The sequence below is a fragment of the Podarcis raffonei genome, chromosome 1 (assembly GCF_027172205.1).
Source record: "Podarcis raffonei isolate rPodRaf1 chromosome 1, rPodRaf1.pri, whole genome shotgun sequence".
NCBI classification, from domain to species: Eukaryota; Metazoa; Chordata; class Lepidosauria; order Squamata; family Lacertidae; genus Podarcis; species Podarcis raffonei.
This window is the reverse complement of record NC_070602.1, coordinates 108,823,324-108,848,768: the sequence shown is the minus strand read 5'-3', so window position 1 is coordinate 108,848,768 and position 25,445 is coordinate 108,823,324. Positions and strand designations below refer to the sequence as shown.

The 25,445-nt window shown below is 44.4% G+C and overlaps 1 protein-coding gene across 1 annotated transcript in view; it reads left to right on the top strand.

Annotated features, from left to right (window-relative positions):
* The first annotated feature begins 8,302 nt into the window (after positions 1–8,302).
* The window catches only part of LOC128423431 (sodium channel protein type 2 subunit alpha-like), a 76,956-nt gene continuing 59,813 nt past the window's right edge, over positions 8,303–25,445 (top strand). Inside the window, exons 1-2 of the mRNA XM_053408562.1 lie at positions 8,303–8,598; positions 24,171–24,437. The gene's annotated coding sequence lies outside the window, so the exon portion shown is untranslated. The remainder of the gene's footprint in view (positions 8,599–24,170; positions 24,438–25,445) is intronic.

Genomic DNA, 25,445 nt, shown 5'->3' with positions numbered 1-25,445 from the left:
GGGGAGTCTCCAGTGCAGGGGAGTTCCACAGGCAACTATTGTGGATGTCACTCTGTGTGCCCTTTCTACACAATCTTTTGCAAGGAAGCCAAATCAAGCCAAGGGTGGGGAGGGATAGTATAAGTCATTGCAGAACAGAAGAACAGAAACTCAGGGTTACTAAATACAACTCACTTCTGAGTAGCCATGTCTAGGGTTGCATGGTCAGTGCTATTGGGACGTTCCTTGCTATAATAAACCATCAGAACTTGGAAGAGTCTACACCACTTCCAAAATCCTTTTGGCCATTGAGGAGTTGCCAGATAGGTGGGTTCTACAATTGCAAAAGAGAAGCTGAGAACATCCCTCACTGTGAAACTATTATTCAGGCTTCATACATTAAAAGTACAGTGGTACCTCTGGTTACATACGCTTCAGGTTACATACGCTTCAGGTTACAGACTCCGCTAACCCAGAAATAGTGCTTCAGGTTAAGAACTTTGCTTCATTATGAGAACAGAAATTGTGCTCCGGCGGCGCGGCAGCAGCAGGAGGCCCCATTAGCTACAGTGGTGCTTCAGGTTAAGAAGAGTTTCAGGTTAAGTATGGACCTCCGGAACGAATTAAGTACTTATCCAAGGTACCGCTGTAATGGGGTGAACATTATATGCTGTCTTCTGTATACTCTTTATTTTGCATGGGGCCTCGGAATGTAGACTCAAGTTCACTTAACACATCAATGGCCCCTTTGATTCCCTTTGTTTACCTTATTCATTCTGAGGACACTGAGGTCCAGTTCTGAGGGCCTTCTGGCAGTTCCCTCACTGCAAGACATGAAGTTACAGTGAGCCAGGCAAAAGGCCTTCTCGGCAGTGACACCCTCCCATCAGATGTCAAGGAGATCAAGAATTACACAACTTTTAGAAGACATCTGAAGGCAGTCCTATATTGGGAAATGTTTAATGTTTGATGTTTTATTATGTTTTTATATGTGCTGTAAGGTGCTCAGAGTGGGGCTGGGGCAACCAAGCCAGATGAGCAGGGTATAAATGAAAAAAATGTTGTTGTTGAAAAATAAAAGGATGGAAATATTCACTCTTTCAATAAATGAATGTAGATAAAATGGAGATTCAAATCAGTTTTTTTGAATGTATATTCATAACAAGGTGATTCTTGTCATGGTTATTCTAGATGAATTGGTGTGCAGTTAAATGGTGCAAACTTGTGCATTAATTGCCTGTGGTGATTTTGCTGTTGAGCATACTGAAGTGGGCTCTTTTAGGGTTACTTCTGGGCTCTTAACATTTTGCAATCTAATTTCGCTGCCACTACCTTAGTAAAAGTGTAGTTAAAATTCATGAAGGTTGCTTGGAATGATTCTCTCGAAAGTTTGCTCCACCTCATCAAGAAAGTTAGGTTCTAGCTAATACAGAAAAGAGGCTAATGCAATGATACATGAACCAGTTACAAAGGAAAACTCTTAGCCAATAGTGAAACAAAACTTGTTTTAGGGGTCATCATTTAAACTTTACTGACTTTGTGGTTTTTGAGGCTAAAGCACTGAAGCCAGTTTTGGGTTCGAACATTGTGCTATACTTATAAAGCAGAGCTTTCCAAACTTCTCATGCTGGTGACACATTTTTAGACACGCATCATTTCATGACGCAGTAATTCAGTTTTATTAGCAAATCAGAGGTTAAACTGACCCCATTCCAGCCCCAGGTGGAGCGTGGGGAGCATTCGTGCCTGCAGCCGACACACAGTTTGGAAAGCTCTGCTATAAAGAGACCAGAAATCAGCACCAAGGACAGCGCTGCTAAAACGGCAATTTACAGACAAGAATCTTAAGCCGCATGCTTTTGATATGCTTCGCCCTTCTTTTTTATTTCATACATCATTTTTTTGCAAGTGGTGCAGGTGGTCTGCACACCACATTTTGGGGGGCAATGCCTTTGTGTTACAAAAATAACCTTATGTGTGAAAGCTATTACGTGTTATTGTTTTTTGTCAGGGATAGGAATGGAGCGAAGCATGGCTAAAAGAAATCCACAGCACTATTTATAGTGTAATAAACTGCTGTAAACCACTGCCATGTAATGTGACAGGAATTAATTATAGGCTTGATCCAGATGTTGTGGACTCCAAATCCCATAAGCCCCAGTCAGCATGGCCAATAGTCAGGGATGATGGGAATTGTAGTCCAGAGGGCCTAGAGGCCACTGTGTTGGCTACACCTGCACACTGCTGCTGGAGGAAGGGAGAAAGACAAGTTTTGCTCATTATTTCTCCCTTTGGTTATCCCCTGTGTTCCCCTGAAAATCTGCTCTGGAGGATTTAAGGATCCTCATGAGATCCTTAAACAACATGAGAGTTTGCTCAAGGATCTGGGGGGGGGGTGAGGACTGGTGAAACCTCCTCCAATGGGACTGGATTAGAGTCTCCATTGCTTGCTGAAGAGTACATCTGGAACCAGGATACCTTTACCAGGGGTACCTTTACCTTTACATCTGGAACCAACCCTTTGTCTGATATAAGGAGAATCCTTATCAGAAATCAAAACAAATGCAGCATGGTTCAGGACCTCAGCACAGAGGTAATCAGCATAACGTTACACAAAATTTGGAACCAAGGTAACCCATAATACTCCAAGTTCTTTTCTATACAGGCATTGCATGCACTGTTGATTACACTCCCTTTGAAGGAGCAGGTATGCAGCTGGGGATACTTCTAGAGCCATTGCTGTTGTGGCCTTCTTGCCTTCCATCAGCTTCGACTGGTGGCCTAGCTGCACACCTATTGGGACAGGGGTAGCCTAACTTATGTTGTCTATGCTCTGGTAACCTCTAGGTTAGATTACTGCAACATGTTATATGTGGGGCTACCTCTGAAGATGGTTTGCAAACTTCAGCTAGTGCAGAATTTGGCAGCCAGGTTGAAAGGGGTCAAAGTGTCAATTTCCAATATTCTTAACTTGCTGTATCTGTGGAAATGATTGGGGAGCTAAAAAAAGTATAGCCAGTCTCCTGCAAGACACATAACCTAATCAATCTAATAATCTAGACTAATAATCTAATAAAGGTTTCCTGCAACACTGACAGCAACTGGGTTTCATTTCTGATTTTATTATCACTATTGGGATGAATATAAAGGTCAGAGAAATTTCAGTTTTTTTATTGCTTATGGCTGCAATTCTACACACACACTCCACTCAGTGAAGCTTATTTCTGAGTAGATATGCCACCTAGGATTGCAACCTAAGTGTCTTAAGTCTGAGATAGCTGGAATAATTCCTTAGCTTATTCAGGCATGCTAGTTTCTGCTATAAATCTCTCTTTGCATCTCATCTCAGAGCATGGCTGAGAGTCATCTGCATAGCAAATAAACCTTTCTATTAAATCACATGCAGACATTTATCCAAGAGCTGGAGCAGAAGGCCACGCGTTTGCTTTTATTGTCAATATAATACATGAAGCTGGTAGTGCAAGTTTCTGCAGTAAGGGGACTTTTTGCCTACAATTGCCCTTTCATTGGCCACAATGCTGAGATAACTAAATATTCTCAAAACCATAAACATTGCAATTATGCACCACTCTTAGTCCATAGCAGAATTTGAAATCCCAGCGCTGATTCTCTGTTATCCTCAGGGTGGCCTGTGGGCAGCTACTGAAGAGAAGAAGCTTTGCAGTCAGAACTATTCAATCATTTTGGGATTTCTCTTTCCACAGCAAGGATTGGGCTAGCATATCTCTGATACCAACCATTGTAAAAGTCCAGACCTCCAAGTGTCCCTATTTTCCAAGGACAGTCCTGGATTTACAGAACTGGGAAGATGCTTGAAAATGGAAGAAGATTTACTGAGTCTCAGCCCTAACCCTGAACTACAGCTGTCTATTCTAGTACTCATGTGCATTAATAATACTGTAATCAAAGATTTACTAAGCCCATGAATTAATTTACAGCTAGCAATAAGCCAAATAGGTTAATTAATTTCATTATATGCAACAGGCATTACCTCATGTTTGATTTAGAGGGATTACCTCTTGTGACCAATATGCCTTATAAGTAGCCTCTACGCAGCATTGGGTATATTTATACTGTATACTGTATTTATACAGCCCCATTACTCAGAATTGCTCAAGGTCTTGAGAATGCTTATATTTGGCTTTCTTCTTCCTCTGTCGAATTCTGTTCTTTGCTATAGTAGGGAAAATTAGTAAGAGTTTTACAAGCAAACTATGTCAGATTCTCAATGAAGGAACGAATCATTGCGTGAAAGCTTTCAAACAATAATGAAAGCCAAGAAATATGGAGAAAAAGAATTTGATGTATTTTATCATTATTCCCACGAGTCATAGGTGGTAGACTGAGATTGTTGTAAATGCAGGCATCTGCGTTCAATGTGTTTATTTGCACATTATTTGTGGCTTAATAATTTATTTATTCACATAGAAGGCAAACTTAATTTCAGGATAGTTATGTTTGTCTGTTTTAAAGAAAACAAAGAAGAGTCTTTGAAACAGAAGTGGGTACCCAAGCACAGATTCAGCCAGGTCCCTGGGTCTGCCCCTTACCATGACCTGTTCATCTGAGTAGGAAAGAGTGTTTGATGTTGTACAAAGTGTGTCATTGTAGCACCTTCCTCTGCAAGAAGATGGGGACGCAATTGCATTATGAATTTTGAGTCTTTGATTACTTGTCAATCAAGGCTTTTAGATTAGCTGTGGATTAACCTTCTTTGCATTCTTCTGCTGGGATTACTGAGTTGTTTTTACCTTAGCTTTCTACCTGAGGTGGAATTTGGCCCTCATTCAACAACAACAAAAAGTTTCTCACCTCCCTGTCTTTATTGCACCATCAGTTTTTGTGAGCTAAAACCCACTTCACCAGATGCCTAAAGTGGTCACCTAAGTTGCTTCCAAATTCTGCTGCAATTCAGTTGCAATCTGATATGACTCTAACAAGCCATTTGTACACAGCAAGGACATGTCGGATAGCTACTCCTTATTAGTGAATGCTTGCTCCCGAAACCATGCTGATATGGTAGAGATAAGGAATTACCCAGAGACAACAGTCATTAATATGTAGAAATAAATCGGCTGGAGTCAGATCAGTTAGGTGGAGTGTTCAGTCAGGCCATTTGTGACATCTCCAACAAACCAGCTGGACTGACTTACACATTAGCCCCACCGGTGATCTACATACCTTCTTCTGTTGCAACTGCAGAATATGCGAGTGGCTGCCTGGACAAGACAGCACCATGGACCGGGCTTCCAGCAAGGGAGGTCTGGAGGGTGGCCACACGAGAATGGGCCTTTTCCACAGTGACTCCCCATTTGTGGAATGCTCTTCCCAGGGAGGTTCGGCTGGCACATTCATTATACACCTCTAGGTGCCAGGCGGAAACATTCCTCGTTAACCAGGCCTTTGGCTGATTGACATCCAATGCCCTTTTAAAAGGTGTTGGGGAGGAGTGGGGATTTTGGGTTGTTCTTATTTTTATTATGTATTTTGTGTTTTTATATTGTGAACCACCCCAAGACCTGCGGGTATAAGGCAGTATAAACACTACTACTACTACTACTACTACTACTACTACTAATGGTGAGTCGCAAGGTCAGGATGGAATGAGTGCACCAGCAGAAATTCTGGATTGGCCTGCACTGCCCCAGTCTCTCCACCACTCTGCCCTGGTCTATATTGCTAACGGCAGCAACAACACAACTGGGAGTCCAGCTCTGCCGTGTTGTCCCAGTCATGTGTCTCCACTCCTGCTGCAGACCCAAACTGTTAGGATTTGGGGACGCTTTGTGGGACTTTCACTCAGTGGTGGTCGTATCAGCAGCAGCAGCAGCACATACAGTAATTGTTGCTGCTCTTTTAACATGTCACCATTATAAGGCATTCTGCTTCTGCCCGGATCAGATGGTCAGTTAGCATGCTCTCTGTGCGATAGGTAAGTAACCAACATTTGCCAATACGTTAGTTAGCATCTACTTTTGCTTTAGGGTCTGTTTCTCAAAGTAATTCAAGATGCTGAATTTTGACTGAACATTAGGAATAACTACCTGATGGTGTGTAAGCTGTTTGAGTGTGGAGCAGGCTGCCTGGGAAAGGGATGAATTCTCTTTTGCCAATGGTTTTTAAGCGGAGCCAGAGGCAGGAGGGACGTCTACCAGGAGTGCTGTAGCATTGGATTGCCTGCATTTTTAGAGAGTTGGACTTTATTACCTTTGAGGTCACTTCAACTTTTTGACTCTAAAGACTAGATGTCCATCCTTGGTGCCACATTGTTCTTCAGTACTCAAAGGATCTTAATGGTCCTAGGATACCTTGGGATGCATTCGTGAAATGCATGAGTCTTGGGAGAAGGGAAAGTCACCAGAAGGGCACCATTTATGCACAGCCTTTCATTAGTTTTGATTGCTATACCTAGAGGAAAGATGGAGAAGTGAGAAGAAGATCCTATTCTCCACTGGTACACTGTGTCTCACCCGTCACCTTCCTTCCCTTCATCTTAATTAAAACTTGTTGGGGCTTAAAGCTAAGTGGAGATCACAGCCTCTGACTTGGCTCCTTTCCTTCTCTTTAAATTATTTCTTTGATCTATACAAACAGTAACCGGCCATAGATTTTTTTTAAAAAAAATAAAACAACAATGAGCACAGTGCCTTCACAATCACAATCATCTTACATTATACAACAGTATTGACAACGTAGCCAATTACCCCTCCCTGGGAAGCCTCTCAATGGGTTCCTCTGGTTGTGAATACCCAGTGGTGAGAGAAATGAACTCTATATGATCACATTTATTTCTCCCAGAGCTAAGCGCTGGCGCTGAAATAAGTTCATTTAGCTGTGCCTTTGAAAGGCAGGCTCAGAATTAGTTCTGGTTCTAGCTAGGGCCACTGGAGAAATGTGAGGGGAAAGGGAAGACCCAAAAGCAGAGGGAGGATACCTGGAAAGGCAATACTGATTAGAAAAGAGAGGGAAGGAGAGAGGGTGGCTTGGATCTAAGAAGGATATGTAAAATCTATGTCACGCAAAAGTACTGAGCAATTGAAAATGGCAAAGTGAGGAAGAGGTGGTCAGAACATTGAAATCTGCCTTAGATTAAAGGTAAAGGGACCCCTGACCATTAGGTCCAGTCGTGATCGACTCTGGGGTTGCGGCGCTCATCTCACTTTATTGGCTGAGGGAGCTGGCGTACAGCTTCCGGGTCATGTGGCCAGCATGACTAAGCCGCTTCTGGCGAACCAGAGCAGCGCATAGGAACACCATTTAACTTCCCGCCAGAGCGGTACCTATTTATCTACTTGCACTTTGGCGTGCTTTCAAACTGCTAGGTTGGCAGGAGCAGGGACCGAGCACCGGGAGCTCACCCCGTCGCGGGGATTCGAACTGCCGACCTTCTGATCGGCAAGTCCTAGGTTCTGTGGTTTGACCCACAACGCCACCCGCGTCCCCCTGCCTTAGATTAAGTCAAGGTATTTGGTCCATCTGGCCCGGTATTATTGGCAAGGACCAGCAGCTGCTCTCCAAACAGCGTCTTTTCCAGCTACATGAAGTTGACCAGGGACCAAATCTGTGGCTTTCTGCATCAAGGCATGTACTGTACTGCTATGACAAGAGGGAGACTTGAGTGAGGGAAGCGAGATGTCAGGATGAAGAACTTAAGGACGCACTAAGAGAAGAATTCCCCAGGACAGGAAAGGAATGCTAACAAATTGTGCAATACAGGGAAAAGTAAATAATGGAAGGAGTGGGGAGGGATGAGAGAGAGAGAGAAGGGGATAATACCAACAGAGCAAGTGGGAAAGGAGCACGTTATCAGAATAAGCAAATAACGAACAAGTCGCCTCTTTGTGGCATAATTATATTTTTTTTAAAAGAAAATGATTAGGCAGTAGAGTAGTCCATAATACGTGGGTGATGGAAAGGCAACCTCAAACGGAAGGACCACACCTGGTGAGGAAGCTCAGAAATATTTGGCCTACTTTCTTGCATGTTCCTGTAGCAAAGGCCATGTCATGTGTGCATGGCAAAAAGAAAAAGAAAAAAGGATTGTGCTGAGAGCTTTGGCAGCCAGAATATTTCAAATGAAAGATATTCTGCAGTATCTGTTGCCGTCTTCTCTTTTCAGTCAACCTGGCTCTGTGTGCGTGTGCGCATTGCCAGGAGGAACACAGATACAAAGCTGTTGATTCAAGGCTAGCTTTTAAAAACCGGTACTTCTCATTTATTCATTCTCTGTGCCAGTAGGTGGAGCTGCCACGTTAGGTGCTGCCTCCCCCCCCCCTTCTCTTTTCTGTCTCTCCTCCTCTCCCCCCGCTTTCCTCCTCCCCACCTCCTAATGAGCTGTTTTCTGATATATGTTGGGTACCATAGAGTGAGGCTGAGAACAGGAAGCGGAGGCAGAAGCAAAGAGGATTCTGGAAAGGTCTCTGTGTTTTCCTTTTTTTTTCTCCACTGAGCATGCAGAAATCACAGTGAACACATCTATGCATCCATACGTCCAAAGCGTTATGGTCAGAGACCTGGATCATTACAATAAAGAAGCGTTTTGCACGGTCCTGCTGGCTGGATGCTGTGCTGTGATTTGTGTCACTCCCTTTTCATCAGGTAAGCTGGCAAGCCGTTTGCTCAGGCTAGGCGCTGGGCTCCTAGCAACCTGACATCTTCACAGAAAACACTGGATCCGATTTTAGCCTCCGGTTGTTTTACAGATAAATCAAAAGGGAAACCGGGGAGAATTTAAAGCCATTTTGAATTGCCCAGTTGTGATGCTGAGCTGTTGTGTAGTTGTGATCGTGTGTGTGTGTGTGTGTGTGTGTGTGTCCTTTCCCCCTTCTACCTTCTTAAGGCTGCAGTCTGATACATGCTTTACTTGAGAGTAAGCCCAATTGACTTCCCAAGGGCTTACGCCTGAGTAGACATGCATACAACTGTGCTGTGAAACCTTACAGTGGCCTGTACTGTAAATATTACATCCCCCCCCCCTCATCCCTGTGGATGGGATCAACTGGTAAAATGTGGATTTAATTCAATAAATGAACCCAGGGAGTGCATTAGATCTATGGTGGAGGTCATGTTGCTCCTAAGGGGGAAGAAAATGAACTACTGGGGGTTAGTATTTTATTTCATTTCATTCTGATCAGTTTTAGTATGGCTATGGAGCTCATACATCCATGTGTCACAGGAAGGAAATGTATATATAGTATTTATCTCTTGTATACTATTTTCAGACATGTAGCTTTCAGAATATGAATCCCATGTCCTAATATGTCTGGATGTTGCAATAATATGCATCATATCTATATATTTAACAGTGTTAGATATGTTTTTTGAGGGGAGGAATAGGGTATTCAGATGAAGAGAGAAGGCCCCGTTTCAGGCCATAATATGAACTCTTCCCCCACCCCAGTTGCCTGGCAAGTTCCATTAAAAAGCAAGCCATCACAAATATTTTAACAGTTATGCCCTCTAAGTTGATATCCATTGATGCACTTCCTTTGACAATATTAATAATTATTTGTTGTAACTAAGTAACACAGCTTTGAATCCAAAAGCATAGGCTGGGCCATGTAGCTGACAAAATCAGATCAATTTTACCTGTGGGTGTTGAATTTGTGGGCTTGTAAATTAAATAGAATTGTGTCTTATTTTTTTGTTTGTTTGTTTTGTTCTCCTGGAAGGCTGTGATATAGAAATGATTGTTTTCTTCACATTAGCTTTGGAATAAAAGGTGTATTACAGGGTGTTGCCAGAGTAGGGGGCTGTCCTGGCCAAGCAACAGGAGTTTCCCAAATGATGGCCTAGAGTGAGATTACTTGAAGAGTAGCCTTTATGGATAATTATTAAATAACATAAGGCTGTGAGGATTAATTAACTTCGTTTTTGTACAACATCTGACAGCTTCGAGTAGGGATCACCTACAGATATTTCCTGACTGCACTAAATAATGGGAGGTGACAGACAGTTTTATACTTCATGTTGTTGCCAATATGGATTTAAATATTTCTGGTTTTGCTTGTACTGACACCTTAGCACAGTTTGCTTGTCATGGATCTTCATATCTTGTGAAGCATGGAAAAAAGAAGCCCAAGGAATGTCAGTTTTCTCTTGAGCTATTTGCCTTTTTAGCCTGCCTGTATTATGAAGCGGATTGCGCTTTGTGGTCCTTTATCCTTTTGTACCAAAGTTTACTGTTTCATTTTGTCCAGCTGCTTAATTCCAGACATCTCTGTAGTTGACTTTTTGAGGTGTCCCTACTCTGGAGCACAGGCTTGGAAACTGTGGCCTACATGTCTGTATTGACGTCTGTGTCTACGAGCAGCCTTTAGTCTACAAAATGTCTTGGTTTCTTTTTTAGCCAAGGGCAAGAGTAAGAAAATGTGTCATAAGCAGCATGGATCAGTAATGGGAGCCCATCGCTAATTAGTTATGTCTGCTCTCTGTCAGATTCTTATCCTGAGTGTGAATTATTACTGCTAGGATACTTAAGATATCCAGATGATCAGCTCAGGGCATGGGCCTACCATATTTTCAGGATGGCTCTTTACGTCTTCGTTCAAAGGTAGTGGCGTGACGTTTGGCATATATATTAATCGATGGTGAGGAGGGCAAGCCTTGCTGTGGACTGGAGACTATAAGAAGGGTGACCAATCAGCCTGGAAAGACAGTACAGTGGTACCTCGGGTTACATACGCTTCAGGTTACATACACTTCAGGTTACAGACTCTGCTAACCCAGAAATAGTGCTTCAGGTTAAGAACTTTGCTTCAGGATGAGAACAGAAATCGTGCTCCGGTGGTGCGGCGGCAGCAGGAGGCCCCATTAGCTAAAGTGGTGCTTCAGGTTGAGAACAGTTTCAGGTTAAGTACGGACCTCCGGAACGAATTAAGTACTTAACCCGAGGTACCACAGTATTCACACATAAAATTGCATGGTCCTAAGGCCCAGAGAGTGAGTACAGACAACCATACACCGAGTTGTAATAGCATGCACGCAACAACTATGTGATGAACCAGTAGTTTATCATATGCTGCAACGTGGCAAGGACAATTTTGCCACACATCCACATCCAATCAGAAACCTGGGAATGCAGGAGAGTGCTGGCGTTCCCATCACAGCTTGTTATAGGCTAGCATCATAACATGAGGCTCAGGCATATGTTTCAAGAGGCACTGGGTCAGCCTAACAGTTTTCACATAAATTGAGACAATACTTATTTATTTATTTAGCTTAGCCTATGTTTCCAATGTGGTTTGTGGACGGATTTAAATAGACGTCATTGTACAAAAGTAAAACACCAATCAGCAAAACTTCATAGGAGTGGTAGCAAAACAAGAAACAATTTCCAGTGAGAAGATTACAAGGGTGAAGATCACCCATGTATTTACCCAGCTTTTTAATTGCACTTTAAGCTAACCTTGGGTGTCTACGGTGTAGCATAGTTTAATCTTTTAAACCATTTATGCTAGTAAAGAGGGGGAAATTGGCAATTTTTAAAAACGCTTGTCATTTATTTTAAATACTACATACTGTATCATTTTTTAAAAATAGTTTCTTGTTTATAAGCTACCCAGAGAATATTTATTGTTCATTGCTATCTAAATTTTGTGCTTTTTATATTGTATCTTTATGTTGTGAACAGCCCAGATATCTGCAGATGAACGGCGGTATACAATTTTTATTATTATTCATAATGATACTTATAAAAATCAGCACATAGACAGAGTCTCAGGATATGATATATCGTTGCTATAAAAGGGCGAAAGGCCCTCATCCAGTGCTTTGACTGATAAATTATCCTGCCTCAGTCTCGTGCCTGTGTGGTGAAATAGTAATCTAAAGCTTTATCCTTTAATTCACATCCCATTCTGATCAATGAGGCCTGTTCTCATTTACAGTGGTACCTCAGGTTACAAACACCTCAGGTTACAAACACTTCAGGGTACAGACTCCGCTAACACGGAAGAAGTACCTCGGGTAAGAACTTTACCTCAGGATGAGAACAGAAATTGTGCGGCAGCGGGAGGCCCCATTAGCTAAAGTGGTACCTCAGGTTAAGAACGGACCTCCAGAATGAATTAAGTTTGTAACCAGAGGTATCACTGTATCTCCGTAGAACTGGTGCCATCCCTACCCTTGAGGCCACTGGAGCCTGCTCTTTTCCGCTCTGCTTTCCCACCCACCCATCCTTTAGTAGTTGTGACTATCTTTGCAACAACAACAAAAAGTCAGTTTATAATTTCTTCTGGCAGCAGCTGCTCTCAAAGTAGATTGTAGGGGGGAGAGGCAGGTCACAATGACATCTTATTTTCCCTTTCTCAGTGAGGGAGTGAGGCTGGCTGCAAAGGATTGAAATCTTGTGCTTGGTTGTACATGAATAAACCCTAGTGGAAATAAGTCTGGCTTGAGTTCCAAGTATAGCCACTCTCATATGGTGCCCATCTCTGGACCTCTGCTCCTAGGTTGACTCATGGACCATTTGCTCAAAGCATCCTGATAAATTTGATCCCTAGTCATAGTTAAACTTTGCCTGATCTCTGTATTCTCAGCAGAAGACATTTCATTTCTCTAAATCTGCATCCCTTGCCAACCATGTTATTCTTGAGGACTATGTCTGGAAATGAAGTAGTACAAGATGGGAACTGAGAAACGAGAGCTTTCTTTTGTTCCTCCTTAAATCTCAGAGCCTGAGAGAAGGGGGCACTTACAGGAATATGAGCAACTCACACTTCTATTGCCTACGTCTACTGCAATGTTTGAATATCACTGTCATATGTTGTAACATCCAAACTGGCTCATAGCATGCCAATAGAACGGAGTGTGTTATGAGTCTAAAGCAGTTTTTTTAAAAAACCAATAATCAAGTTGGCTATTCATAATTACTCGTACCAAATGGTGGCTCCATATTTAAGCGAGTATTTTCCACGGGCCTGTTCAACACGTCTTCCTGATTTTTTTCTCTCTCCCCACCTCCTAATTCTCAAGATGACTGTCTTAAATGTAAATAAAGTGATTTCATCTTCTGCACCGCAGAATTTGATCACATGCACTAATTATTGCTGCTTCTTTTCAGTTAAGACAGGAAAAGGGAATTGCACATTGCTTAACATCTGAGGTGATTGTGGGAGTTAGAATTGATGTAATTATTTTCATTCTTATAATTGGTGATGTTGCCAGTTAAGTGTGTGTGTGTGTGTGTGCCTCAAAATAAAAAATGACCCAGTTGATGAAACATTGGTTTCCAGATATGAGATGTGATATCTGATAGCAGAAATTCTGTCACTACCCACCCCTAAGCTTTGAGTAACAAATTTGCATCAAAATCCCATTGTAGAATCAAAAGTTGACCAATTCTTTATGGGTTTCCGTAGTTTGTCTATTTCTTTGAGGTAACCTATTTTAACGGAATATGTAGCATTAAAACTGCATAAAACCTTAGTCGTTTTCACACAAGCATATTTAATATAATGCCACATGGCATCAGGGGATTGGTACTCAGGCATCCTGATGCTAAAAATGTTTACTCAGAAGTAAGTCTCATTGAGTTCAATGAAACGTATATTGAAAGAAGTATGTTACATTTACACACATAAATTCACAAGAATAATGAGTCATTTTTGTGCATAGTTGTTTGACCTTGGCACACAAACACACAAATTATCATGGGATTTGTTGAGATTACAGGAGACAATTCAGTGTGAAACTGAGAATATAGATTGTTTGGCACAAAAGATTAAAACATCATAAGCAACAGAGATCACAAAATGCTTAGTAGTTGTTGAAGTGAGGTAACAAAAAACCCCACCCTGATTCTTTCAGGCAGGGTGTGTGTTGAATTCACAAAAACCTTAGTGAATCTGAGAATTATTTAGATCATTGCTATTTTTATAGAAAAAGAGGTGCCAGAACTCACCATGAACACCTCCCTTGTTCTCCTATAACAGCAATGGCATCCAGCTGAGAGGTGCCAGAATTGAGTTCTGGTGAGTTCTGGCTGAAAAGAAGCCCTGATTTAGACCAATGACAACTAACAGGTATAATCTGAATTCCAATTTTAGCAAACTCTGAGGTAAATTCTAATTAATTTTATGGGTTTTTTTAAAAGGAGTTAAAGAAGATCACACTATGCCTGCTGTTGAAATGTTCCTATGAAGAACTTTGTGGAGAAATTTGGACTGAAACAGCAGTGACACAATAAATGCTATTGTTCATCACTGTTGTGTTTAGGTAGGGCTGCCATACGTCCGGGTTTTCCCTGACATGTCCAGGAATCTGGCTGTCAAAATGGCATCTGGTTGGTTTTTTTGCTGAATCTGCAAAATGTCCATGAAAACCCGGACATATGGCAAGCAGGGTGAGTTTTCTTTAAAAATGCTTAAATAATCCAAAAAAGCTCAAAAACATAATGGGGGGGTGTGCTCAACAACTTTGTCCAATTTTTCACTTTTGGGAATATGGCAACCCTAGTTTAGGGGTGTTTTCAAAAGGGCAATCCATAAACCACAAGCCTTACTTCCCAACCTTGCCGTAGAGTTTGGCCAGGCTTGGGCAGGCCGGGTCTTCCTGTTATATACCTGCTGGGATTGACAAGGCATCTGACCCTCACCTGAATCTCATAGCTCTCCTGACAAGTGCTTTGGTATGCAGCCGCGGTGTGGAAATAAAGGATGAGATTGCCCACCAGATACCAGGCACTCTACTATTCAAATTAGGCCCCAGTGGTTTTGTTACAATCTCCTCAATTAAGTAATCAATTTTAATCTAGAATTCAAATTGTCAAAACTTTCTTATTTGTTAATTCGAGCAAGTAAACTACTGCTCTCACTTCTTTACAAACAGTATTTCTACCTGCAACACACTTGAGCAAACCTGCTCCTCTTCCTTTCACAGATATTTTGTTGCCATTTGCAACTGTAGCTACCTCTGATGAGTTATCATTTAACTCTAGGGGAAAATAATTAGCATCACACTTCATGTACATGGAAGTTGCCGAACCAATTACCATATTTTTTGCTCTATAAGACTCACTTTTTCCCTCCTAAAAAGTAAGGGGGGAAGTGTTTGCGTCTTATGGAGCGAATGCAGGCTGCGTAGCTATCCCAGAAGCCAGAACAGTAAGAGGGATTGCTGCTTTCACTGCGCAGCGATCCCTCTTGCTGTTCTGGCTTCTGAGATTCAGAATATTTTTTTCTTGTTTTCCTCCTCCAAAAATTAGGTGCGTCTTGTGGTCTGGTGCGTCTTATAGAGCAAAAAATACGGTAACCAACTAGAAGGATTACCGTTAATAGCACCAGTTTTCCTATAACTTGATATTGCTGGATAGTTTTGATGAACTGCAAAAGCATTTTTAGTTTGCTTTCTGTTGCCACCCTGGAACTTTTCTTTATTAGTACCACTTTGTTTTGTACGATTCCTTGCAAATGAAGGAAAACAACTTTTCTGCTTGTGTAAGTTGATAATATAATTTTGGTTACTGAGGACAAACAAGATTGTACAAAAACAAGATTGGGTGCAGGCCTGGCCAGGCCATAGGCATCCTGACTGTGACAAAGGTGACCTGTGTACTTGGCTTGCTTGCTTGATTAACAGCTGTTGGGAACATCAAAGTCCCTGCTCTCCCTTCTTATGGTCTTTGTACTGGACCTGGAGACTCCAATAGAGAGCATTCCATGTCAAGAAGGAGGGCAAGTTGGCACCCTATCAAATGACAGGGCAGGAGCTACATGGAGCAGGGCCTTTTCACTGGTGGTGCCCATTGTATGTGTAATGGTTCTAGGGGTTGCTCGTGCGTAAATCGACGCCACACCTGGCTAGGTTACCTGGGTGAACCCTTTCTGTCCGGACAGCCACTCACCCGTGGCTGTCTCAATCGCTGGCAGAATCTGTCAGTGGGCGTTTCTTGAATTTCTTCCAGCAAAGAAGCTCTTTGATGCCTAGTCGCCACCTACTCTCCCTGCGCGGAAGCCTTCTGCGCAGGGATGGTGTGGGCAGTGGAGGACGCTTGCTCTCCCCGCTGGTCTCCGGCGAGGAGTCATGGAGCCACCTCGCCGATTCCCCCATCTGCCCCCCTTCTTCACTGGTGCTACGCTGAATTCCTTCCCCAGAAGATGGGCTGCTTCTCTCCCTCCTGGGACGCTCTCCGGAACCCCTCTGGAGCCCTCCCTCTCCCTCGGACTCCGATGGCAGTTCCCTGACATCCACCTCCTCCCCAGGACCCCCTCCACCCCCGGCACGATTTTCCGATTCAACCTCGTCTCTTTCCTCGCCCGACGATGCGGGGAATCCCCTGAAGGAGCTGTCACCATCCTCTGAGGATTCAAAACCAGCTTCCCACCGGCTCTGATCTCTTCCCGCGGGGTGGACTTCCCAGTCTGATTCTTCTCCCTCTGACACCTCCCCTCCCTCCTCTTCGGAGGCAGGAAAACTCACAAAGTCCCCTTCGTCGTCTGTGGTTCCAAATTCTTCCTCCCAGAACCTCGCTAGTGGTTTTGGTTTATCCGGGAACAAACATCCCACCAGATAGCCGTCATTGATTGATTCAGGGGGGACCCACGTATTTTCTGACCTGGGCTCTCCCTCCCAAGCTACCAAGTACTCCACCTGGCGGCCTCGCCACCTTGAATCGAGTATTTCCGTGGCTTGGTTGCGATGTTCCCTCTCCTCTACCAGCGGGTGGGTGGCAACTTCTCCCTCCCGCCCCGGAAATTCCCGCCCCTCCCTGTACGGTGAAAGTAGGGACCTATGGAACACCGGATGTATCTTCATGCTGTCAGGCAACTTGAGCTTGAATGCCACGGGGTTCACCTGCTGTGTTACCTCAAAAGGCCCCAGCTGCCTCGGCTGCAACTTCTTGCACCCTCCCCTTAGGGGTAACCCTTGGGTTGACAACCACACCCGGTCTCCCACCCATATGGCCTCCCCCTCCCGACGGTGCTTGTCCGCCTGCCTCTTGTAAACTTCCTTGGCCCGCTCCAAGTTCATCTTGAGTTGCTGGTGCAAGGCCTCCATTTCTTCTACAAACTGCTCTGCTGCGGGTACACTCCATCCTTCCTCCCCCCTCCCCGGGAAGGCCCTGGGGTGACACCCATAATTGGCCATGAACGGGCTCATGCCCGTGGACACATGTTCAGCGTTATTGTATGCAAATTCAGCCAACGCTAATTTCTCTACCCAATCGTTCTGTCTCTCGCTGACGTAGCAGCGTAGGTATTGCTGGAGTATACTGTTCGCTCTTTCTGCTTGTCCGTTGGTTTCCGGATGCCTCGCCGTCGAGAAGCCCACCTCGACCTGTAGCAAGCTCCCTCCAGAACCTGGAAGTAAATTGTTTCCCGCGATCCGAGATTACCCTCGAGGGAGCCCCATGCAGCCTGAAAATGTGATTCACAAACAACCTGGCTGTCTCCTCTGCCGTCACCGCGTGTGAGCAAGCTATGAAATGGCACATTTTTGTCAGTAGATTGACTACTACCATGACTGCTGTCTTCCCCCTTGACTTGGGCAAATCTGTCATAAAATCAATGGACACCACCTCCCAGGGCCTTCCCGGTGTAGGTAAGGGTTCCAGTAACCCTGCGGGGGCAGCTCTCTCCCCCTTTGCCCTCTGGCACCGGTCGCACCCCCGTACATATTTCCGTACGTCTTCCCTCACCTTTGGCCACCAGAACTGCCTGGTAACAAGCAGCATGGTCTTGTGCTGTCCAAAGTGCCCAGCTGTTGGGTTGCCGTGGAGTTGTTTGAGTACCTTCCCCCTCAAGGTTTCCCCCGGTACATACAGTGCCCCCTTATAGTACAGTAGCCCTTCTTTTTCCTCAAACCCTCCATGGTCTTCCCTTCCGTCCCGGAGTTCCCTGATTTTCGCTTGCGCGAACGCGTCGTCTCTAGTAAGCCCGGCCAGTTCTCGTTTCCCAACCAACGCTCCCCCACATACCCATCAGTCCTCGGGAAACACATGTCGGATCTCCGGCGGTCCCTCTCCTTTATCCTAATCAAATTGTATGCTCCCCTGAGGTCCAGCTTGGTAAAAATTTTCCCCTGCCTAACCCATGTTAAAATGTCGTCAATCCTGGGCATTGGAAAGGTCACGGGTTCTGACACCAGGTTTAAGGCCCTGTAATCCACAACTAGTCTGGGCTGATTAGTCTCTTTTTTGTCCACAAAGAACACCGGACTGCCCCCCACCGCCTTTGATTCCCTTATGAACCCCCTCTTCAGGTTCTTGTCAATAAATTGCCGCAACTCCTGCATCTCCCAGTCGGACATGGCATACAGCTTACCCACCGGCAACTGAGCCCCTGGGAGTAAGTTGATTTGGCAGTCAAAGGGCCTGTGGGGGGGTAGTCTATCTGCCTCCTTCTTGCTGAAGACTTCCTTCAGGTCAGCATATTGTGGTGGCACCTCTCCTTTTTGTTCCACTGCCAGCCCAGCCACCCTGGCCACCATCATTCTTGGGTTCTCCCCTCCCAGACAGTGTCCTAAGCAGTAAGCTGACCCAAAGGTGACTGACCACTGATGCCATGACACTACTGGATCATGCAGTTCCAGCCAGCTCATCCCCAATATTATTGGGGTCCTGCCAGTGTGGCCATGTGAAAGGCAATGGTCTCTGTGTGCCTGGAAACCCTCATTCGCATTGGCGGGGTCTGGTGTGTCACCCCCCCCCCCAGAAGTTCCCTGCCATCGATGGTGGTCACTTGCAAGGGAAAATCTAGAGGCAGCAGATGGAGTTGGTGCTCCAGAGCGAAGTCTCTGCTGAAGAAATTACACGAGCTGCCCGAATCCAGCAGTCCCTTAACTTTGACCAGGTGCCCATTCGGGAGTTCTAGCACCACTTCTATGGCTATAGCTGCCTTGGGAGGGTCAGGCTGGGGCACTTCTATTGGTTGCTGGTCTGGCTGCTGCCCCTGCTGATTGGCAGCCAGGCGTTGTCGTTTCCCTGCGCCTGCCCTTCCTCCTCCTTCTCCTCGCAGCCAGCAGCCCCCACCATCCCTTGCCAGGCTTTTCTTTGAGGGCAGACCTTAGCAAAATGTCCTGGTCGTTGACAGAGGAAACACTTCTTGGTAGTTTTCCACTCCTTTCCCTCCTTCTTACGACCTTCACTGGAGTTTGAAACCCCGCACGCGCGCGCCATCAATTTCCAGTGGCTCCGCCGCCTGGGAAGGCGGTCTTGGTATCTCAGGAATGCGGTAGTCATGGAAACGTTCTGCTCTCATTTCGCGCTTCTCCTGAGCCCGCGCTTCCTGACGTACGCCAATCGCAAGCACAGCCTTGGTGAGCTCATCCATCGACCGTGGTCAGGGCGTGCGGGACAACTCGTCTTTCACTGCAGGGGACAGACCCTCCTCAAACAACATTTGTATCGGTTCAGAGTCCAGATCCCACCTGAGCCGGTGGACTAACATTGCAAAACGCGACCAGTAGTCTCTGACGGACTGGCTCCCCTGCTTGCACCCCATCAGTTCCCGCCGAGTCACACTTTGCTCCACTTCGCTGGAGAACATCGCATCCATCGCCTGGAAGAATTTCTTAAGGTGCTTCAAGGCATCATTTTGCGTCACCATTAGGGGCCTGATCCATTCGCGCGCCCCATCCTGCAGATGCCCCACAATGTAAGCCACCCTCTCTCCGTCATCAGCAAAGTCATCTTTCTGCAGTTCCAAAGCGTACTGTACTTTCTGCAGTTCCAAAGCGTACTGGTTGTATTATCCAATCTTTCAAGGATCTATAATATCTTGAAGTTAAGCCGTCCGGCCCTGGAGATTTACCCAGTTGCATATTCTGGATGGCACCTTCTACCTCCTGTTCAGTTATTTTATAGTTCAGCATTAACTTATTTTCTTGAGAGATTTTTTGTAGTCCATTTAATTTCAAAAGTTGATGTATATCAATTTCTTTCTGTGGCCCTTGTGTATATAATTGTTTAAAGTACCTCTGGAAACATTTTCTAATCTCCACTGGATTCTGTATGTTCTTTCCTTCCACTTCCAAATTTGTAATAGTGTTGAGTTTTTGTCTTCTTTTCATTTGCCAAGCTAGCAATTTCCCACATTTATTGGCCGATTCGAATGTCTTTTGTCTCATCTGTTTGATTTTCCACTCTATTTCCTGGTTCATCATTTTCATATATTGTACTTGATATAACTTTATTTCTCTCAGAATCTCTTGCGACGTTGGTTTCGCTCTCAATTTCTTTTCACCTTCTTTTATTCTGTCCAAAATTTTATCTTTTTTCTCATTTTGAGTTCTCTTCTTTATTGCATTCTGTTGTATCAGAAACCCTCTCATAACCACTTTGCTTGCGTCCCAGATTACTCTTTTTTCAACGGTGGTATTCATATTTATCTCAAAATAATCTCTCAAGGTTTTTTGGGCCTTCTTGGTCACTTCTTCGTCTCTAAACAAGGTGTCATTCATCCTCCATCTGAAGAAGCCAATTGGTGTTAGTTTCATCTCCATTTTCACAGTATTGTGGTCGGAGCAGGTTTTAGGACAAATTTCCACTTTTCTAGTCTTTGGAGCCAGTCCAACCCCTGCACAGTCTCATCAGGGCTGACTTTAAGGCAATTGGAGCAATTTGGAAAATTGGGCCCCGCGAGCTGCCCCTAAGGGCAATCTAGATGGATTTTATTTATATCTATAAGATTTTGCAGACTTTGGCTGTGAACTGGGGCCCTACCAAAAAAAAAAAAACCAACCCCAAGTTGCGCCCCACTGCTTCAAACTGGGCCCCGCTGGCTAGCCCTGAGTCTCATAGTTGCTGGTCCTGAGTTGCCCTGCCCTCGCATGGGCTTGCAATTTGGGGAGAGGGGAGATTGCACACTGGGAGCGGGCGGGCTGGTGAGGCCCCCTAGTTTTAGAGGCCCTAGGCTTCAGCCTACTTAGCCTATACATAAATCCTGCACTGTCTACATGGATTAGTCTGTTTTACAGTCCAGTAGCTCTTCAAGGCCAAAAGGCATGGCAAGAGAGCAGCAAATGTGGTCACCATAGTGCGCCACGTGATAGCGCTGACCACAAGGCTATACCCTCACAGAAGTGGAGACTCGCCTGGTCATCTGAAGGTAATTTTTGCTTAACAATAGATAACCAGATGAGAGACAGCTTTCCATCCTGAATTAGAACATTAACATACCACAACCCCTTTTAGAGTTTGAGGAAGAGATTTCTGCTTCTTTTGTGTGTTAACTGGCATTTGCAATAACTTGGATTATGTTTACATTCTGTTCAAATGCTAAAAGTGTTATGGAAATGCTAAATATTATTATTTGTTGGCAGGCTTCTGAATTCCTAGTTTACAATATTTAGACCTGTGGGAGTTATGTCTCCCATATTTTCGGTTTTGTCTCCAATACTCATTCTGCTTTGAAAGCTGATTGCAAACCCGTTTCATGGCTAAAGACTTGGTAAGATGGCAGTCCTCCTTAAACCTGCATAGTAGTGAAGGTTTGCTACACAAGATAGCAAATGTTGCAGAGAAAGCCAATTTTCCAGTCAGGATCTGTTGGGAACATTGGCTTGAAAATTTGACCCATGCCATACTTCTAAGTGAGATTCCTAATACGTATGCCCCAAATCATTTATTTAGAAAATGTGTATGCTACTCTTCCCTATCATGATTTACTAGAAGTATTGGTCACCAATACATTTAGGGTGAATTTGCATCAGAGCCATTGAGCAGAGTGTTTGACTGGGATCATGTACTTTTAGTCCCATAGTCATAATTTTCAGTGGCAAAGGACTTCAGAGAAAAAACCTGGCAGGAATCTTCAGAGAATTGATAATATTTTGTTCCACTTGGATTCCAGAGAAAGGTTAGGAACTTCTTGTTACAAGACAGCATTTGGAGTGTCTGAGATTAGGGGAAATGGTTTAGCTCCAGTGACATGCAGAGAATACCAGAAAATCTCTGAAGAGAGTTGCATGCCCTGTTGTTGCAGTCTGCCAATTTAGCAAGCTGGTGCTGTGGTGTGGTTGTGCCAATACAGGAGATTTGTTGAGATGGCTCCCAGTACATTTCCGAGCACAAGTCAAAGTGTTGGTGCTGACCTTTAAAGCCCTAAACGGCCTTGGTCCAGTATACCAGAAAGAGCGCTTCCACCCCCATTGTTCTACCCGGACATTGAGGTCCAGCGCCGAGGGCCTTCTGGCCGTTCCCTCACTGCGAGAAGCCAAGTTACAGGGAACCAGGCAGAGGGCCTTCTCGGTAGTGGCACCCGCCCTGTGGAACGCTCTCCCATCAGATGTCAAAGAAATAAACAACTACCACACTTTTAGAAGACATCTGAAGGCAGCCCTGTTTAGGGAAGCTTTTAATGTTTGATGCATTACTGTATTTTTATATTTTGTTGGAAGCCACCCAGAGTGGCTGGGGAAGCCCAACCAGATGGGCGGGGTATAAATAATCATTATTATTATTATTATTATTATTATTATTATTATTATTATATTCGGAATCTCAGGTGGCTATTGGCAGAGGAGGCAAGGGGAAACCAACTAGGGCTGGGCAAAACCATGGGTGAAGCACATCTTGGCATAGGGTTATGTGTGAACATCTCGCTGACAAAGTAAAGCTCATTGGAAGAAATGGACATTGTCAGTACCAATTCGCTGGTGACAGTATATTAAATAAAAGCACTACATCAAAAGGCACTGCAACTTGGCAAGGAAGACATAACAGAAGCAGACAGCTAAAGATTAGAGCTGGACAAAATAAATCCAAAGCAGGAACTTATTTCTGTCGTTCTTAGATGTGAGGGTGAGAAACCATTGCATAGGCTATTAAAAAGCACAATAGATTCTCTACTGATGCATTTTGTTGTGTTCTGTATGAAGTGAGGAAAAAAGGCATGCCTGCGCTGGCTAGGGCTGTTTGGAATGGTAGTCAAATAACAGCTAGAGGGCATCTGTTTTAGGAAGCCTGCTGCAACCGCTGCACGACATCTTTTAGGTGTTATTGAACTCTCTTGGCAAACCAGTGCCTATATGCATTAAGTTTTTTTGTGCCCCCGAATTCTAATTAAAACAACCAGGAAGAATGAAACATATTTCCACAATTTAAGTCAAGAAGGTTTGGTACTGAAAATAAACACTGTTATATTAAATAAAACTGGCATGCTTTCCATTTGCTGGTGTGCAGTGGGTGAGAATGGTTTACTGACCATTGCCCCCAATTACTGAAAAGAATACCTCCTGTATGAGATGTTTACTGTGCATGTTAAGGGTAAGGAAAGTTTTGTGGATAATGTGTATAATAACTGGTCAGTGTGCACATTCACCACGTCCCTTGGAGACTGTGCACATAATCTAACCATGAAAAGATAATTGTGCACTTTTCCTGGTCAATATATACAGTCTTCAACAGGCCCTATCTTGACTACGTTTTGTATATGCTCTGGCTATTATGCATTGACTCTAATAGGCAGCACCTCTCACCAGACTTATCCATACTTTCCTCACATGCTTTTTGCTTGTCCTTCAATGCCTGTTGCTTGCCCAGATGAAGGATTCAGAGAAGTGTGTGTGTGCTTTAGTGTAGGACGCTCTGACTTTAGCATGGTTCAAATGTAGTCTACTCTACATGGATGAGTCACACCCTTTGCTCTGGCCACTTTTGCCTCTTACTCCATCCGCCAGTGTCATGCGGCCCCCAGAAAGTTTGACATGACGAAATGTGGCCCTATGACTGGAAAAGCTTCCCCGACCCTGCAATAAAGGCTTTTATAAACCAGTTTATAAAGAATACAGGGACGCGGGTGGCGCTGTGGTAAACCACTGAGCCTAGGGGTTTCCGATCAGAAGGTTGGCGGTTCGAATCCCCACGACGGGGTGAGCTCCCGTTGCTCGGTCCCTGCTCCTGCCAGCCTAGCAGTTTGAAAGCACTTAAAAGTGCAAGTAGATAAATAGGTACCGCTCCAGCGGGAAGGTAAATGGCGTTTCCATGTGCTGCTCTGGTTCACCAGAAGCGGCTTAGTCATGCTGGCCACATGACCCAAGTCTGCGGACAAACGCCGGCTCCCTCGGCCTATAGAGCGTGCAACCCCAGAGTCGTCCGCAACTGGACCTAATGGTCAGGGGTCCCTTTACCTTTACCTTAGTAACACAGACGTTAATGAGAACTTCCAGCAATCTGTGTTAAGGGCATCTGGCATCATATGTGAAGTTAACTTCCTTTTTTTTTATCCTAGTTTCCCCAAGGTCATTCGGGTGGTGATGTGACTGGAAGCTAGAAACGTTTTCTAGCTTGCATATCCCAAAGTGACAAGGATCTGCTGACAGGAGAAGCATTCGATTTCTACCACTTTTAAGGATGGGCTGTCTTGACTTCATTTTGTCTCTTGAGGAAAAGAAGATTTCGTAGCCCGCAGTCGTTCATTGCATAGCCCACCCAAAGGGATACGCATGCAGTTCCGGTGGCTCCATTTCAAGAACTGACACTGCCCAGAGATAAAAAGGTAGGGCACATTTTCACACTCGGGTATTCGATTACATTTCATAGGGAGCTTACTCCCACTCACATCCACTCACTATGTGGATTCCTTGACCCTCCCTGCACATCCCTGCAGTTAAAAGTCCTGTATCTTCAGCCTATTTAACCTCAGGCCTGGCCTAAACTCTTCACATACCTCTCCTACTTCCTTTTGGATATCTTTTTGCTCTTACAGTCTCTGGCCCTTTCTCTTTTCTACCCTTGGTACAGATTCTGCCTTTCCTTCCTCCTGCGTGTCCTGTGAAAGTACTTGCACCAAGGTGGTTTGAGAAAGGAAGACCCTGTATCTCCTTCTGCATTAAGGGCCGGGCATCTAGTGATATAGTCAGGGCTCCCCATGCCTGAACTTTGACTACATGGTTAGAGAAGTTTGCCTCAGGAAGTAAGGCATAACAGGGCCAAAACTAACAAAATGAATTTCAACAGAGACAAATGTAAGTTTCCGCACGTAGGCAGGAAGAACCAGCTGCAGAAATAGGGGACACCTGGCGTGCTAGTGAAAAGGATCTTGGGGGCTTAGTAGACCACAAGCTTAACATGAGTCAACAGTGCAATGCAGCAATAAAAAAGCGAATGCTATTCAAGGCCACTTCAACAGAAACATGGTTTCCAGATCAATAGAAGTAATAGTATTGTTGTGCTTTGGTCAGAGTACTGTGTCCAGTCCTGGGCGCCACAGTTTAAGGATATTGACAAGCTGGAACGTGTGCAGACGAGGGCAACCAAGATGATCAAGGGTCTGGAAACCAAGCCTTATGAGGAATGGTTGAGGGAGTTGGGTATGTTTAGCCTGAAAAAGAGGAGCCTGAGAGGAGATGGGATAGCCATCTTCAAATATCTAAAGGGCTATCAGATGGAGGATAGAACAAGCTTGTTTTCTCTTGCTCTGAAGGCTAGGGCTCAGACCAATGGCTTCAAGTTACAAGAAAGAATAATCCAACTAAACAGGAAGAACTTCCTGACAGTAAGAGCT